Source organism: Protopterus annectens, chromosome 1.part1 (genome assembly GCF_019279795.1).
Source record: "Protopterus annectens isolate FY-2018-M chromosome 1.part1, PAN1.0, whole genome shotgun sequence".
Classification (NCBI taxonomy): domain Eukaryota; kingdom Metazoa; phylum Chordata; order Ceratodontiformes; family Protopteridae; genus Protopterus; species Protopterus annectens.
The window spans coordinates 1,710,541,213-1,710,560,402 of NC_056726.1; the positions used below are offsets into that span (position 1 = coordinate 1,710,541,213).

Here is a 19,190-nt window from a genome sequence, read left to right on the forward strand (position 1 = left end):
TTTATCTGTCTTTGTTAGTCGTGAAAATCTAAGTTGGTAAATCCTATTTTCAGCTGCGAGCAATGAAGCAAAGCTCTAGAAGATACATTTAAGATAATTGTGACAAAATAGATTATTTATAGAGTCACAGATTCAAAGGTTGTTACTAAGCTAACAACCCAAGGAACCTTTCTAAGCTTAGTTAAGTCTTCCTGAAAGAATACTGATGTCCCGTACCCAAATTGGACTTTGAGATTCGAGCATTTATAATTTACTTCTGTCCATAATGGACATGAGTACCAGGCCCACTGTAATTTCCTGATCCCCATCCACTGGGCTAGGTTGTTTTTAAATTGGGTAATAGACGACATGAGCTTCACATGGATGGGAAGCCTCTTCTATAAGAGGGGCACTCTCTGGGACACATCTGTCTCTCCTGAATGTTCTGCTTAAGTCGCAGACAAAATTCAGGTCCCTAATATCTTATATTTCTTGTACTGTTTGACTTTTGAATATGCAGGAGTGTGGGATTTGCAGATGTATTTAAGCCAGGCATAGATCATCCCTCAGTAATCTACAAGAGAAGGAGTAGAGAGAAAGGACTTTAAAGCCCTCTGAGTAAGGCAGGTTTGTATCCCTTGTATTGGCAGGTTTGTACCCCTTGTATTCTTTTTGTAAGAAATGGGGCTTTCTCTGTGGTCCTTTCAAAAAGTTTGACATGTCTACATGCATGACAGCCATAATTGCATTAAGTAGTCATGGTGTGGTCTGACAACTACATAATAGACTACGTAAGGCATCTCATTGTTTTTGGGCTCTATCTCTCTTTCTCTCTCTCTCTCTAGTAGCTTGCAGCTAAGTGCTGCATATGATTGGTCAGGTACATACCAAAGGCAGCATTGTACTCTATGACTGGTCTGATAAAGACAGAGTACAGTCGGATAATGTTCTCTTTGGACTTAGATGTCATGCCCTTACTTTTAAGTTGCACGAAATAAAAGGATTTCTTCACCACTGTGTCCACATGGAGGTTGAAAGTGAGACTACTGTCTATGTGCTTACCCAGATCCCTCACCACTGACTCGACTTTTAAGGGCATATTTTCAGTGTGATAATTAGCCGGGGTGGTTGACTTTCCAAAAGATACAGTTATGTATTTATTAGCATTGTGTTTAAGACCATGGCTTTAGCATCATTTGTTAGTCACAGACAGGCCTTCCTGAAGAATGCTAGTGGCTACAAGGGAGTTGATGATAACCTCCAGCTTTCAATAATGTGCAAACTTAGTCAGTCATGAACTTTAAGAGTTTGCTTCCACTTCAGAGAAATATATGCCAAAAAGGAGTGGGCCCAGTACTGAGCCCTGGGGTACTCCACTAGTTTCTGGCCTCTTGGTGGAAGTGGCCTCATCTATTTTGACCTCCCGGTTTCTATCAATGAGACAGTTGGCTATCCTGTGGGTGATAAAAGGGTTTATGCCTAGTTTACATAGTAAGCTTCTCTATAATGCCTGAGTGGGGTACTGTATCAAAAGCCTTGGTCATTTTGAGGGAAGCTGTGTGCCCAGTCTTGTCCTCATCCATTGCTTTGGTGACCCTCCCAAAGAAGTCCACCAGATTTAATAGGCATGACCTTCCTTCAAAAAAGCCAAACTGTGATGGTTCAGTGTTTGCAGGTTACCTGTGTCCTTGTTTACCATGTCTATGATAAGGTATATTTACAAAGGTACATTACTTAGATAGTACTTAAGCCATCTGGAAACAAACATGCAGTTGTTCTGTAGTGACTCTATGCAAAGATAAAACAAATATCTCTTATGTGGTAACATTACACATGATATTAATTTCAAAGCATGAAGCATTTAGTATTTTTCCAATGAAAAGCATGTTTTGAAACTAATAAAATACAATTGCAGGCATTTGTTTCATCCAAAACTGCATTTGTAGACAATGTTCAAGGAGTCATTGTAGGTCCTCTAGAAAGTTACTGACCCAGATTGTAAACGGCCTGCCCTGCCTACCATGTCATGTAGTGATTATGTAGCCTCTGATAATCACAGCACAAAACATAACACATCTGGTTAAATCTATGAATGATGCATTTGAACTTCATTTATTTTGCTTCTTTATTACTATAGTGTTACTCTACTTGTTAATTTTTCTGCCTTTCATGCAGTACTGTATTATTCCTTTGTATTACTTTGTTAGGTGAATTATAACTAGGTAGAAATTGATAAGGACACTCATAGCCCGGTCCTACAGTGTTTTAACTAACTAAATAAATGGGATTACATTATCTGAGGTCAGAGAGAGAGAGAGAGAGAGAGAGAGCAAGACAGACAATGCATCCATGTAGTCTATCCTTCAACCCAATTTACTATTCTTTTCACCTTCCATCTTTCCCTCCTTCTCACTCTGTCTGCATACATCTCTTGTCTTGGATGCCTGTATGGACTCCTTGACCAGTGATGGCTCCCTATTAGATGAACGAAAGCTTAAAATGTTGAGTACAACATGCTCAATGGCATTTAAGCAAACGTTCATCTAAGTGAAACCCCAGAATGTCAAAACAAGGAGTTTCAAAAATTTATAGTTGGCCAGCCGTCACAAAGCCAATGGCTGACGTCAGAATGTTCACCCTGTCTAGCCGTTCTTACAGTCTTCCACTGTGGTGCGGTCTCGACCTTCACCCCGTGTAATGTTATCACAGTCCTCCACTGTGGTGCGATCTCGGAGTTGGTATATTTTATTCGGGGTTGTGGGTGTCGATTTGGTTTTGTTTGTTTTTTGGGGGAGGTTGTAATGGTGTACAGTACATTATAGCTGTCAGACGTTGGCTTCGTGACGGCTGGCCAACTATAACTTTTTGAAGCTCCTTGTTTTGACATTCTGGGGTTTTGCTTAGATGAACATTCCCTTAAAAGCTGTCGAGCATGTCATACTCAACATATTAAGCATTCATTCATCTAATATAGACCCCCCAGTGATCATGCTGATAATCCATTCTGTCAGTCAACAACCCTCAAGATTAGTTATCTTACAGATGCTGGGGGTCAGTAGTTCCCTCAATCTGTTGCTTGCACCCCCCTGCTCTTTTTTCTTTCCTTCTATTTTAGGGTGGTCTTATCACATCTCCATGACATTACAGGCATGTTAACTTTTCTCCTATTTTCTTGTCTTTGCTGAGAACAGCTCCATCTCTTCTACTGTCTGGTCATATCTTTTCCCCTCATCTGATGTCCTCTTCTGACGAGGCTTTCCTATGTGGTTCTTTGAGAAGATTTGTATGTCTACATGTATAACTGCCATAATTACACTCAGTATTCATTGGGTGGTCTGACCATGACACAGCAGACTATGCAAGATGCCTCATTGTTTCTGGACTTTACTGCTCTTTCTCCCTCTATCTGAGCTTACAGCACAGAATTCCATTTGCTGCTGCCACTGCCCTCTTAGTCCAAACATTTTGGTCTAATCCAAGTATGACCAACACCTCAAAATCTTTTTCCTGTTCTTTTGCCATTTGTTCCATTTTCTTCAGCAGATAATTCATAACTTCACACTAGAATTGCCATGGTCTAATACTGTATTTAACAATTTTCTTACCAAACCACATAAATACACTTGCTGTATTTATAAAAGAAGAAGAAGAAAAATCAAAGCACTTAATCCTAGCCACAGAAAGGCCTGCATTGCAAATATCCTGCAACTTATGTTCCATCAGCATACTCACATGCAGTAATAGCTTCTAGAAAGAAAAAAAAAACATTCAATTCCAATTTCCTGAGGCCATACTTCATGTACAGCAGACCACTGAATGTACATAATATTTGTCCTGAACTGTACAGTAATTAAGCCTTTGCATTTTACAAACTCCTGACCCAAGCAAATTCAGTTTTGTCAATAGCAGATCCTTCCTACTCAAAGTGCTTGACATCCTTGAAACTGAATTAGGGAAAATCAATACACACTACATAGTTACAGGCTGCTAAGGCATTCAACACCATGCTACACTCAGGTATTGTGAATAAACTCTGTCAAGTAAATTTCAATTCCTATTTAACTCAATGGATAGTAAATTAGATCATGACTACAAAATATTTATCCGCGGTGGTGGTGCTGCGGTAGCGTTGTCGCCTTACAGTCAGACGCTGTCTGGTTTGATTCTCAGCTAGAGCATCTTCTGCATCGAGACATGCTTGAATGGGCATACCTTCGTTGAAGGTTGTGCATCAGGGTTGGTAACTCAGCACGTAAAAATCAATTACCAATCATTAGCAGACCAGAGTTCCACTGTGGCGACCCTTAACCAGGAAAAGCCAAAAGACACAACAACAACAACTAGAAACTATTTATTTATTTGTTTGATGACTGGAGAAATCCACTGGGCCATAAAGAGACAGTTTTCTGTGGAGACCCGGGGAGAAAAGCTCCAAATATTGCAAGTTACGTATTACATGTTAACAAAAGAATAACCCTTTTGGAGGTTAGGTAAACTGAGCATTTGCAGCAAAAGACATTTTTGCCAAATAAGCTCTTTATAAGTAAACATTAAACAAGTTGCTACTAGCCCTTTGCAGGTTAGGTGGACCATTTTGCAAGGAGAGAGTACAAGAAAATTGGATTATGGAAAGTACAGTACATTAAATAACAGAGAGAAAATCAGTCCTTGGTAGGGCAAGACTGTTTTAGGTTGAGATGAGGCAATAGAATTAGTAAATGGTAATGATTTCAGTGCAGGGTAGAAAGAGATGGGATGGAGAGGGGTTATGTTGGAGCATGACATGGGACAGCATGGGAAACTAGGAAATTAGAGTTGGTGCCTCCATCTCTGTCTCCAGTGTTGTACACAGGGCTCTGTCCTTTTGCACTCCTCTTTGGCGGTTACTTTTTAGAGGTCAAAACCAATGTTAAGGACTTAAGGCTCACTAAATTCACTGATGACTGTAAAATAGGTTCTATTATTAATTCTCCAAAGGATGCCAAGATCCTCCAAGAGGTTCTTTCCCATACAAATATCTGGTGTCAAAACCGTGGAATAAAACTAAATTGAAAAAAATGTATACTAACATCCTTTGGCAAGTGTAATACTCCATGGAACTATCACACTGGCAACACACCTCAGAAAATTGATCCAAGTATTTAGGAACCTGGGAAGATGTGTAGACTGCAAACTGTCCTTTGATCCCCACATATCAACTATTGTAAGAAAGTGCATTATCATTGTGCAGCTTATTAGTTGGGGTATGGTGTCTAGTTCGAAAGATGTGATCATTCCACTGTCTTCAGCACTTGGCTGATCAGTGAATATAATGAGCCTTTGGGAATGCACCTGTCCAAACATTTGAAACAACTTGAATGCCCACAACATTTTCCTCACAAAGAAAATCGAGGGTGCAAATAACTATCAAAGCATCGTCTCTATCTTTGATATCATATAGGTTGCTGGGGGGTGACCAATTCTTTGCAGACAGAGCCTCAACAGATCATATCCTCTCAGACCTACTGCACATCTATAAGTCCATTGGTGGCATAAGCACCCATGTACTCTAGATGAATGGATAGGAAACCACAAATTCATCCATGGAGTAGCACCCTTGTGCCTTATGGAAAGGGGCGACATGTAAATGTCTGTTCTAGGTTATGCTTATTTACATTATAAAGGCTAAAAAACATCATGAGAATGAATGACAATGCTTCTAAAGTTCATGCAGAGTCAATAACTTAGTAAGAAACTATGAAACCTTTCTATGTTTTGTTAAAAAATGTAGTGGATTGAAACAGGTGTTATGCAGTCCAGCCCACAAACCTTAAAATAAATAAAAAGAAAGTAGTACTGGGATAGGAAATAATAGTCAGGTGCACCCTTACAACTCCAACACAGTGTGACTGAATTTACTTTGATCTAGCCAACTATTAAAATTCTCCTAAAAAGTAAAGTTTTGGAAGTAACATTATGTGTTAGAAAGCTGGTGTGTAGTGGTATAAAAACAAGTGTAAACCTGCAGGAAAAGGACTACTGAAACATTCTTCAGTAGCAAATCTAATAGGAAGAAGGTGAATTTACCCAGATGCATGTTGTGTGATCAAACATAATTTTGGTGAATGCAAAAAGAGAGTACTGTTCACCAAAATTATGTTCAATGACAGTGCAGTTTGCTTCTTTCTCTACTATTGTGTGACCTTGGGATTGGTATCTATAAGTCTAATGGGTTTGGGGGGGTGCAGGGGAATTACTCCCCTGCAAAAAAAAATTGTTGAGTTGTTTGTTGAAGGTCATCTTCACAAACAGTTTTCATTTTCTTTCAGTTTGTTAAATCGACATAAATCCTAATATTCACTTCAATTGTACAATGACCAAAGGAGCTTCAATAGGCCCCTTATTCTGATGACCTAATAGAAAAGAAATCTACATTCACCAACAGCTTTTATTCTTACCTTAGCTACTGCATTTTGATCCCCTTCCCAATTCACAAAAAATACTGCACCACATCAAGCAAATAACCTGTTTTGTGGAACCTTACCATAAATAAGTTGCATAAGAAAAAAACTCCTCTTCCCATGAACAAACTAAAAACACTGCTCCTCATGATTAAACTCAGCTAAACAAAGAACTTAAAGACAAAAATCAAATCTCTGCAAACTAAGTATGAAGTGAAAATCAGAGCATCAGTGAAAGACAATAAGTTCTTCTTCAGCTATGTTAGGAAACTCAGAAATGTTACCAAACACCAGGTTGAGTTGGTACATAATGATTCTACTCATTCAGCTCCTGAGATCATTTCAGGCTTACAAGTAGACAAATTCAGTACAAACTTCTACCCCATTTCCTCCTTGTTCCATAACCCTGATCCCATGGAGTCCTCAGCCCTGCCCCACCTCCCACCTCAAAGCTCTCTTTGGGGAGACAAGTACTAACTCCCTGGAAGTGTGTTAATGTGCCAGGATGCTTCCTTGGCAGCTTGAAACTCTGTCTGACTGACCCTCTCCACAATCTGAATAACCAGAAACATGGGAAACAACTGTGATCATCCATGTACAGACGCACAAGTCTTACTGGCAAAACAGATGATAACATTATTATTGATCTCATGATCTCTGTTTTTGGGAGTCTGCAGTCCTTGACCCAAACCTATTTGGGTTTATGAAGGGTAACAGTTGTCTGCTTAACCTGGTTTACATAATTTACAAGTCTCTGAAGACTTGGGTGAAGGCAAATCAGTAGTCGACACAGCATAGTCTGACCTTGCATAAGCCTTTGGCAGCATTCCACATTAGGGCATCCTAAGCAAATTAATCAAAGTAAATGTAAACCACTACTTTTTTCGTTGAATAACAAAGTAGCTTATATGCAAAACCAAGCAAGTTAAGACAGGGGAGCACACTGTCTTCCAAAATGCCTCTAAACCACGGTGTCTCACCAGACTGAGTTCTTGGGCTAATCACATTTGATACATAACTCTTGGACATTAAAGATGATCTCTAGGGCATCTAGCTGACTGAGTTTTTCCAGGATTGCAAAATTGGCACCATCATAAACTATATGGGGCATTCTGAAGTTCTACATGTAGGACTATCATGTACAAATAAATGGTATCATCATTATAGATTTTGCTTTCATATCTAGGACATGATAAAAGAGTCTTTGTGGGTTCTGTTCAAACAGCTTTATTTTATACTAACACATCACTATATAGACTTACTGACTTTAAACTTAAGTAACTTATATATTTGTTGAGGTTCTAACTTGTACACAAATTGACAAGCCACTTAGGTTCTTAATCTCTGCTCCTCCTTCCTCTCTCCTTGCGCTTTACTAAAAAAAAAATGCACTTTATTTTACTTTTGCCTCTTCTTAAAAGTACTCAATTGCATTTATTCTGCATGTATTACAGCTTGGTAGTAGCCTGATTAAATTGTAACTGTTATTCTAAGCCTTTTGGTTTAAGCACTTGGACTTCAAACCAGTTGTTTTACATTAAGAAGGTTTGTGGTCTGCACTGTTGTGGCAGGACAGGTAGCTTACATCCTTCTAAATTGGGAATTGCTGATTGAAAGCTCAGTGTCTGTTATTCTAAAAGTGTATCAGTACTGGTTTAAGCACTTGGACTTCATGCCAGTTATTTTATATTAAGAAGGTTTTTAGTATGCACTCTTGTGGGAGGAGAGGTTAGATTCTGCCCTTCTAAGCTGGACATTTCTGGTTAAAGGATTGTGCCTGCTTATTTGAACTGTTTCTTTCTGAAATTGGTACACCTTGTTTGTAGCATAGACTAGATTCAGGCATGCTACTTGAGCACTAATCCAGGCCATCTTTTTTGGAGAAGTTTCCCCTGCATCCTAGTGGCAGGAGTGTGCAGTTAGAACATGTCTGAAGACTGCTGGAACATGGCTCAGTTTTGAGCTTTTTTGCTGGTTAATTGGGTAATTTGTTTACATCAGTTTGCTCGTTTTCTATTGTTATATAAAACATTGCACTTTATTCATCTGCTTTTACTGTATTTGTGTTTCTTCTTACTTTATTGCATTTATTCTGCTGCATTCATTACTGCTTGTTAGTAACCTGATTAAATTGTAACTGTTATTCTAAGCCTTTGGTTGAAACACTTGGGCTTTAGACCAGGTTTACATTAAGAAAGTTTGTGGTCTGCACTGTTGTGGCAGGACAGGTAGAATACATCCTTCTAAGATGGGAGATGCTGATTGAAGGCATCTAAGAGTGTATTAGTTCTGGTTTAAGCACTTGGGCTTCAGGACAGTTATTTTACATTAAGAAGGTGTAGTCTGCACTCTTGTGGGAGGAGAGGGTAGGTTTTGCCCTTTTGAGCTGGGAGTTTCTGGTTAAAGGCTTATTGTGCCTGCTTATTTGAACTGTTTCTTTCTGAAACTGGTAAGCCTTGTTTGCTGCGGCATAGACTAAATTCAGACATGCTGAATCTAGCTTTGTTTGTATAACTTGAGCACTAATCCAGACCATTTTTTTTGGAGAAGGTTCCCCTGCACCCTAGTTGCAGGAGTGTGCAGTTATAACTTGTCTGACTTGAAGACTGCTGGAACGGGGCTCAGATTTTAGCTTTTTATTGGTTAATTCGTTTAAATTAGTTTGCTCATTTGCTACTGTTATATTTAAAAAATACACTTTATGCATCACAGCTTAGCTAGGGTTAAACTATTCCTGGTGCCGTAAAGTCTGCTCTTCAAATTTTCTCTTAGAACTAGCCATTTTTTTTAATTTTAGAACTCAAATCTGTTTCTTTGAGGTCAGCACTTGTTCAGAACTCGTAAGCACTAAATAAGCTACAAATTACTACAGCACTCAACTTTCCTCACTTGTCTAAAGGAAAACAGTTTTTAGTACTTAATAAATAAGCACCTATCCAGGCATGTCTAAGGGTCAGCTCTCAGTGTTTTCTCCTGTCTACCTGATGAAACTGGGCATCTTGGGGCAATACAGCAATTGCCTCATGTACAAAGACAACCCTTTCCTCCTACCACCCAACACTACAACCAGTGAGAGATGCACTTGTATATCCAAACTGGAAGCAAAGCTCTCTTCACCCAAGACTGGACTAGACAGTCAAGAGGAGAAGGTAAACACTTGTACCACACTACTCATCACATAGTCCCTCAAAACCTACACCACTAAAACATATACATAGCAACACAAAACACACACCTACATTTGTGGAGGCTCTCAAAAATCTGCTAAAGCAACAGAGACCTCCAAAGCAGAAACGCATGCAACTTTCACCCCCCAACACAACCTAAATGACACATAGCCCACAAACTCAGTGTGCCACTCAACTACAGCCCATAAGGCATAACAACATACCCAACACTCTAGTCATAGGTGACTCTATACTCGGGCACACTGATGTTCCATTCACCAAGCTAAAGAAGGAGAAAGTTACTGTCAGCTGCCTGTCACGTGCCAGGATCTGCCACATAATGCATGCACTCAGGTCACTCCACAACAAGTACAAATATGACTCTGTCATTGTCCATGTTGGTGTGAATGACCTGAGACGTACCTCCCTGGACTACATAAAGAGACATGGAAGAGCTCTCCAATCTTGTAGCCCAGGCAGGTATGACCCTAGCCCTGAATAGCATCCTGCCATCACCCAGAATGATACCACAGTACAAGGACAAAATGATTGACTTCAACAATTGGCTAAGCCTCTGGTGTCATTCTAAGGGGATCCAGTATCTGTCTGCCTGTGATGACATGATTGACAGACCACGATGCTTTGCCAGAGATGGCCTGCACCTGTTGCCCTCGGGATTCCGGATACTGGCAAAGGCTCTTGCCAACCCTATAGTGCATTTTTTAGGCAAGGTTCAAATGAAAAATTCACCACCGTAACAGGTATAAGCAAGCAAAATCTGAGGGAAATGCTACTTAATGCTAGAAGTCTAAACCTCAAAATGCATTCACTCGAGGCACTGACATCTGTGCAGTGACAGAGACTTGGTTCAAGGCTCCAGAGAGCACCCCTGCATTACCAGGCTATAATTCATACCACACCTTTCGGCCACCTAACCTGGACTGAAACACTAAAGGCAGAGGCGTGTCCATATTCATTAAGGATATCTACACCTCCAGGCTAGTTGCTCAGCATAATGCATCGAGATTATCCAACTGCAACTAACTCTGGGCAAGACCGCAATCCAAATTGTAGCTTGCTACAGATCCCCTACCATGCCCCAGGATTCCCACTCCTCATTTCTTGATACACTGGAAAATATTAGGGTACACCCCAACACCCTAATAATGGGTGATTTCAACTACCCCACCATTAACTGGGAAAACTACTTATGTGCCAACTCTTTTGCTCAGCATTTTCTGGAATTCATAAATTCCAATGCCTTGGATCAACTTATCCACACCCCCACCAGGGGCAGCAATATCCTAGACCAGGTCATTACCAACATGGGCGACCGGTGTTCCACACCAGAGGTCATTTCCTCATTGGTCAGATCCGACCACAAGCTAATCAGCCTAGACATCCACATAATGCCCCCATCCCCCATTAGGGAAACCATCATAAAAATTTCTCCAATGCCAACTTCACTCTTCTTAAGACCGAAGTGGCAAACTTCATGATGGACAATAGAGGTACGACTGCTGAATCCTACACAAATGCACTTTATAAGCACTTACACAAGTGCATGGATCATGCTATCCCTAAAAGAATTAAGATGCTATCCTCCAAAAAAGGAAGCCAGTCTGGTGATCCCCTGCCATAAACAAACTCTACAACAGAAAAAAGAAACTGTTGCAAAAAATAGTAAAATATCATGACTAGAAGAACTCCCTGGTCAGCCTCAGTAAGAAGCTGAGATCCCTCATAAAATCCTCCAAAGCTAGTTATGAAAACAAAATTGCCACTGATTCTAAAGACAGCCACAAAGCATTCTATAGCTATGTCAAGAATCTCAATGGCAACACTCAGATCTTCTCTGAGTTACAACACAATGGCACTAAATATACAGAACCAATTGATATTGCCAACATCCTGGCAGATAGGTTCAGTGCTAACTTTACCCCCCCCCCCCACCCGCCACCTAAAGGGCCCATTTCTATACCAGAAGAATGCAAAGTTCCTGTAATCTTGGCTGTACAGGTAAAAAACACTCTCCAAAGCCAAGAACCCAGCATCCATGGGACCTGACAACATCCCAGGCTGCATTCTACATGAACTACAGAATGAACTGGCACCCCACCTAAGCACCATGTTCAATCATAGCCTCACCTCAGGCTTTGTGCCCACTGAATGGCGCACAGTGAAGGTTATCCCACTCCACAAAGGGGGAGCCACCATGGACCCCGGGAACTACCACCCCATTAGCCTAACGAGCCTGGTCTGCAAGTCTATGCAGCGTATCATCATGGAACTTATAAACAAAGACATTGGTAATCTCCAGACTCTGGACCCCACCCAGTTCGGGTTTGTAAAAGGCAGATCATGTCTCCTAAACCTGACTGACTTCTTTGAAGCAGTCACCAAAGCCGTAGACAAGGGTAAGGTGGTTCACACAGCCTATCTAGATCTCGCCAAGGCTTTTGACACCATCCCCCACTCTGAAATTATCGATAAACTCACTAAACTAGGTATAAATCCCTATGTCCCAAGATGGGTTGCCAACTGGCTCACTGACAGAACCCACACTGTGAAAGTAGCAGGCTCCAAATCCAACTTCAGACCAGTGACAAGTGGAGTACCACAGGGTTCAGTCCTAGGTCCTCTACTGTTTGGTATCTACTTTTCTGAAGTACAGGCTAACACAGAAGGTCTTTGGCTAATGAAGTCTGCAGATGACTGCAAACTAGGAGCCATAATTAAAACTCCTAATGATGTGGACATCCTACACTGAGACAGATGCCTGGTGTCAAAGCCATGGCCTCAAGCTCAATGCCAAAAAGTGCACTGTCATCCCTTTGGTAAAAAATCTGTACCCATGAGCTACCACATAGGTGGTAGTCTCCTTAACACTGAAAGTGTGATGAGACCTTGGGACACAGGTGGACAATAGTCTCTCCTTTTATAATCACATCGCCACAGTAGTCAGGAAATCCTTCTATGTGGCACACCTCATCACAACATCACAAAAGGTTTCTCATCCAGGAAAAAAGAGGTCATTGTTCCCCTCTACTCTTCACTCATTAGACCCATTATGGAGTACAATGCCCCTTTTGGTATGTACCTCACAAGACAGTTGCAACAACTGGAAAGGCTGCAGAAATACCTCACAAAGAGGATTACTGGCCTCAAACAGATGCCCTATGCAGACCGTCTCAAAAAACTCCAGCTTTATTCCGTCGCATAATGCCTACTCAGAGGCGATCTCTGCCTAACATACAAAGCTATGTCAAACCCAGAGCTGTTGGACATGCTCCACTTAAGGAAATCCCAATCCCTCCAAGCTACATGCTCTAGGGACCTAAACCTTGTCATCACAATAAACAGAATGTGCTGGAGGGATACATTCCTGTCCCAGAGACTTCCAATACTCTGGAACAAACTACCTATCTGTATCAAACAAAGCTCCTTATTAGCACTCTTCAAGAAAAATCTTGATGATTGTATGGGAAATAGAAAATTCACCCCGGGGATCACCTCTGTGGCTCTGCTTGACAGGGGCACAGGAAAATAATTTTCTTGGGTGGAGAAAGCCAAGGTACCTTTTTGGTTAGGCTTGTATAGGGCCCAGAGCCAATAGCCTAGTACCTACCTATGAACAACTGTGACTATGCATGCTCACTCTCTGGCTGCTTCTTCAAAATGGCATGAGGGATTGCACGTGTCTGGAATTTATACCTGCACATACAGCCTCGGATGCTTATTAAAGATATAGCACATACTTTATTCTCTGAGCTACATCCTCCCTCTTTGAGAAATAAATTGTGTACTTGTTATGAGACTATTCGGCATGCAGAAATTACAGGTAATCTTTAGTCGTGCACTATACAACACTAAATACACATGTATGTACAGTTGAGTCCACACTGCTGCATATTTCACACTAGGCTTAGATATTCGTGCATAACGTGTGACATAAAACTGGGAATTAGATTTAGCAACTGGAACAGTTTCTGCAAAATGGTTGACCTGTGGAATGTTCGAGTCATTTACTGGAATGGAATCATAATTTTGAACACACTCTGGTCTGGAAACAGTGTCTGATTCACTCTTTGATTTAGAGTCTGCATCACAGAAACAATGTTGTGATTGCAATGATAAGGATGATTCTGGTACAGGAAGAAGATGTCCATGATTCCTCCTATACTCCACACTTTCGGAGTTTACCAAGTAAAATCTCGGCTTGCCAGTAATCTATCCTATTCAATCAAAACCTTTTGTTGCCTGAATTCGTACAGTGTCTCCTTCCCTCAATGGACGAAGTAATCTGCTCGATCTGTCGTAACTAGTTTTCTGAATATTATGCTTCTTAAACAGTTTAGCCTTGATGGTTTTATTGTTCTTAGATTTAGGCTGCAACAAACTTGAAGAAATAGGTAGAATAGCTCTAGTTTGTCTGGAAAGTAGTCTTTGAACAGGTGAGCCAAGAATATCATTACAGGGTATGTTTCTGAGTTCAAGCAAATTCAAGAATACATCGGTATTGTCACATTTTGACCTTTCAACTAATTGTTTTGCACTCTGCACTGCATGTTCAGCTTGACTATTGGACTGAGGATATTCAGGACTACTAGTGACATGTACAAAGTCCCATTCTTTTGGAAATTTCTGAAACAACTGGCTAGTGAATCGAGTACCATTGTCAGAAAAAAAGTTAATGTGGACTACCATGAACTGAGAAATGACATTTCAACGTAGTTATGACAGCAGTGGATGTTAGGTTAGGAAGTAGATCAATCTCAAACCAATTTGAATAAGAGTCTACTCAAATTAAGTAGCGTTGATTGTTCCACTCAAAGGTATCAGTTGCTACAGTAGACCATGGTAGTTCAGGATCTGGACTTAGCTGAAGCAGTTCTCTTTGCAAATGCAGTCTAGTACTACTGCATCCTGAACAAGAAGAAAGAACTCTGTCAATGTTTTTTGGTAATGAAGGTCAAAATACTAATTCTCATGCTGTTCTCTTAGTGGATGTGGACCCTGGGTGACCACAATGCAAAATCTGGATATATTCTTGTTTTTACGGAAGTAGGAACAACAATTTTAAGACCTTTGAAAATAATGCCATCTTCCATCAGCATTTCACCTCTGTAAAGAAAATATGTTTGCACTTCAGGTAGTATACTAGATTGCTTTGATGGCCATCTGACATTAATATAGTGACTGAAATTCTGTAAAATTGGATCAGTCTGAGTGTGATCTCTTAACTCATCCGGTCTAGTGGTAGAAAAATTATGCACTGACATCACATCAAAGTCAAAATTCTCTGCTTCAACCTGTTCTGTTGTATTTCTGGGTGATCTGGATAAGATATCAGCCAAATAGAGCAATTTGCCTTTAGTGTAGGCCATTTTGAAATTGTACTTTTGCACTTTAAGCATCATTCTTTGTAATCTCGCTGAAACAGAATGCATAGGCTTCTTTAGAATAGTAACTAGCAGTTGGTGGTCAATTTCAATCTGAATAGCTTGACCATGAATATAATCACGAAACTTGGAACATGCAAATGCTATTGCCAAATGCTTCTTCTCATTTTGCGCATACTGCATCTCCGTTTGTGTTAGTGTTCTAGATGCATAGGCTACTGGTCTGCCCTCTTGATGTATAACTGCTCCTAGACCAAATTTTAAAGCATCACAGGAGAGTAACTGGTTTATTCACATTATAGTATCTTAACGCAGGTGGGGTGGCAATGTTCTGCTTGCGGTCTTCAAATGCCTTTTAGTGCTGTTCCAACCATGACCATGCAACATTTTTTGCAAGTGAGCTCTCTTAAATGTGCTGTCAATTCACTGATGTCTGGTATAAATTTGCCTAAATAGTTGACCATGCCCAGGAAATGCTGTAAAGCTTGTACATTATCTGGTGCTGACATGTCAAGAAAAGCTATTTGCTTAATCGTGTCTGGTCTCAAGCCTATACTCGTAAACAAATGACCTACGTAGATAAATTGTGGAAGTCTGTATTCGCATTTCGGAGGATTGAGCTTCAAGTTTACTTCATGTGTTCTGGCTAGAACTTTCTTGAGGTTTTTATCATGCTCTGCTTCACCATTGCCTCCAACCAATAGATCATATACTATTATGGCTCAAGGATAACCCGGAAAATTTTGTTCCATTGCACGCTGAAAACTTCACTTGCAGAAATTATTCCAAATGGCATCCTTAGGAATCCTTATCTGCCAAATGGAGTACCAAAAGTGATTAGAAATGAGGATTTGCGATCAAGCATCACTTACCAAAACAAACTCTTTGCATCCAAAACAGAAAATACAGTGGCATTCGGTATTACAGCTGCAACTTCTTCAACTGTGCACATTGGATGATATGATCTTTTTAATGCTTTGTTCAGATATCTTGGGTCAATGCATATTCTTATTTCGTCTGAGCCTTTTTTTGTGAACAGCTACCATGGATGACGTCCGTTCAGATGGTTCTGTGACTGGACAAATCACACCTTGCTGCACCATTTTATCCAACTGAGCCTTAGCTTTATCTTGCATAGCTATCAGAACTCTTCTTGCTGGTTTGAATACTGGAGTTACATCTAAGTCTTCATAGAATACACAACTGGAAGTTTGCCTAACTTGTCATTGAAAACATCAGCATACTCTGAGAAAATGGTTTCGGAAAAATTAGAAATTGGAAATGCATTTATGTGATGAATTTCTTTAGCAAAAGAAAGCAGATTCATTCTTAAACTATCTTTGAGACCTAATAAAGATTGCACTGGTCTTCGGAATACATAGAATAGCAAAATTGTAAGAGTTCTCAGCCAAATAACATGAAATTATCACTGAACCTTCGGTTTGAATTTCTTCACCTCCATAAGCAACAAGTCTCACACTACTAGTTTCATTGAGTTGCTCACTGGTTCTCACTCTAGTGAATGTGTCTGCTGATATAACATTACACTTTGAACCAGTACCTACTTTGAGCTCTGGATTTTCCATTAATCCAGACAGTACAAAATACTTCGCTTTTTGTTAACAAGTTCACTGCATCAACTCTTTCACTAAACACCGATAACCATCTAGATAGAAAATTGACTGCTTCAACTTACTTTTTTTGTGCAACTTTTCTTTACAACTGTGTGAGACTTATTTGATTTGCAAAACTTTTGGAAATGGTTCCATTTTTTACACTTGATATCACTGACCAAATGCTAAGCACTTCTCTCTTTTAGACTCATGATTCGCACCACAATTGCAACAGTTAACAATAAAGCTAGATTTGGGTTTTGCTGATTCATGCCTGTATTGCACTGAGCTGGTGTTTGCACCCTTCTTGGAACTTTCCGAAAAGCCTTGTGTCTTCTTTAGAAACCCTGTAGCTGTCATGTGCTTAGGCCTGCTCCTGTTTGCCACTTTGCATACTATCTACATGCGGTCAGGAGCCAACTGAAACCATGCTCTTGTCACTTGCAAGCATACTTGTGTGTTTTGCTGTCACCTCATGAATTCAGCAAAACTCCATGGCTTTGCTCAACATTAAATCACTGTCACACAGTAAAATCTTTCTCACAGCATCACTGTTAATACCACATACAAGTCTGCCCTTTATCAGCTCATCGTTTAAATCACCAAACTGACACATTTCAGCTCTTTTTCTCAAGTCAGTTATATAAGCTGCAAATGTTTTCCCTTGTTTCTGATCTCTCATGTAAACCAAATGCCTCTCTAATGTAATATTCAGCTGGGGGTTACACATTTCTCTGAACTTGCACTTCAAACACTTAGGGTCTTCCCTTCATTCAGCTTGTATAACAAGACGGTCCACACCTTCTCCTTCATATACTGTTGGTGCATACACAAATGAACGCTCTCTTTCTATGGCCTCTGACCCTGCTAGGTTTAGCAAAATGAATGTCCTGGTGCATGCATCTCTATCTGCATAAGCTGCTTGTATAAAAATATTGTACTCTTGCTCAAATATTTTCCATTTCTCTGCAATATTCTGATCAAGCACAAGTGTTAAGGGTTTTCTGAATCTGTCTGCCATATTAACACATACCAGCGAAGGGTTTTGTAAATAAGCATAAACATACACACATGCTCATATGCCAGAAACTAATGCCAGTGATTATCCAATGCTTTTGTGCTCTGAACGTATACCTTTGTTGGGCTTTTCGATACTTTGTACTACTTTCCAATAACTGGACTTTGCAAAATAAACTTCTCAGGCATTTTGGTACTTTTATAATATCATTGGAAAGGTGAAAATGCTAAAGCCATTTACCATCATTTGCTAAAGTCATTTACCATCATTTTAAGAAACATTTAAAAACTTTACAATGTGACTAAATAACTCATGAGCACTGTAATACTCTTGCAATGTTGTATTTTGCAAGAAAACACCTGTTATTAGTATAAGAAACATGTCAAGTAACTGCACAATGTGAATAAATCGAACATCTGCTGCCTTAAACTCAATAACTTTTCAAAGTAATTGCACTTTGGGAATAACGCCATATAGCACACTGAAATGTCCCCAAAATGGTGGTACCTTGCTAGGCAACTCTTTACAGTCCAAGACGCACTCTGTAATGGCGACACTTTGCAAATAGAGAGACCCAGCACAAGAAACTTTTTGAAATGGCTATACTTTGAATTTCACAAAATAGTTGCACTTTGCACACAATAAACTCTTCAAAATACATGCACAGTAATAAGCACACACTGTAATCACTTTTACACACTTTGAGATACTTCAAATAACTTTAGTTATGCCCTTGATACAATACAAAGTCGTAGTTATGCCAGAACACAGCACTTTGCCAAACATAGTCACCTCACTTTATTTTTTGCTTAATGTGCCCTTTTCTTTTCTTATTGTATTAGCTTTGCTCATTTAAGGACTTTCCATGCCCAACGTACTCTTCTTGTTTTACTCTAAACATACCCAACTTTGCCTTAAACATACTCGTTTTGCTTTAAACATGCTCATTTTTTTACTTTAGACATACTTGCTTTGATCTAAACATGCTTGGTTTTGCTTTACTGTTAATTGTTTCATCAAATACTTTTATTTTAAACATTTTCTTTAGTTAACAAACTTTTCATACTTTCTGTTTTCCTGATAATGCAGTTTGTGCCCTTGTAGTGCCCCTCTTTTGTCTTTCGTATCAATTAGTTTGTGTTATTTCTCATTACCTTTGATTCTTTCTGGCTATGTTTGTGCTCTTTTCCCTGTTTTACCTTCACTGTCAGCTTTGCATCTTATGGTTGTGAATACTATTCTCTCTTCGATCCCAGTTCTGACACCATATCACTTTTGTGTCTAGGACATAATAAAAGAGTCTTTGTGGGTTCTGTTCAAACCATTTTATTTTATAGAAACACATCAGTATAGAGACTTACTGACTTTCACTTAAGTAACATATGTAAATTAACTGTGACTATGCATGCTCACTCTCTGGCTGCTTCTTCAAAATGGCACTAGGGATTGCACTTGTCTGGAATTTATACATGCAGGTATACCCTAGCAATTCATCTTGTCCACGCTCTGCCAGAATGTTGCTATCCCTGAAATACATACACATACATTTATATTTTACATTTTTACCTTCA

General features: G+C 39.7%; 1 protein-coding gene across 2 annotated transcripts in view; it reads right to left on the minus strand.

Moving 5' to 3' along the window:
• The window catches only part of LOC122811896 (proto-oncogene tyrosine-protein kinase LCK-like), a 1,092,777-nt gene that overhangs the window by 919,852 nt on the left and 153,735 nt on the right, over window positions 1-19,190 (minus strand). The window lies entirely within an intron of this gene.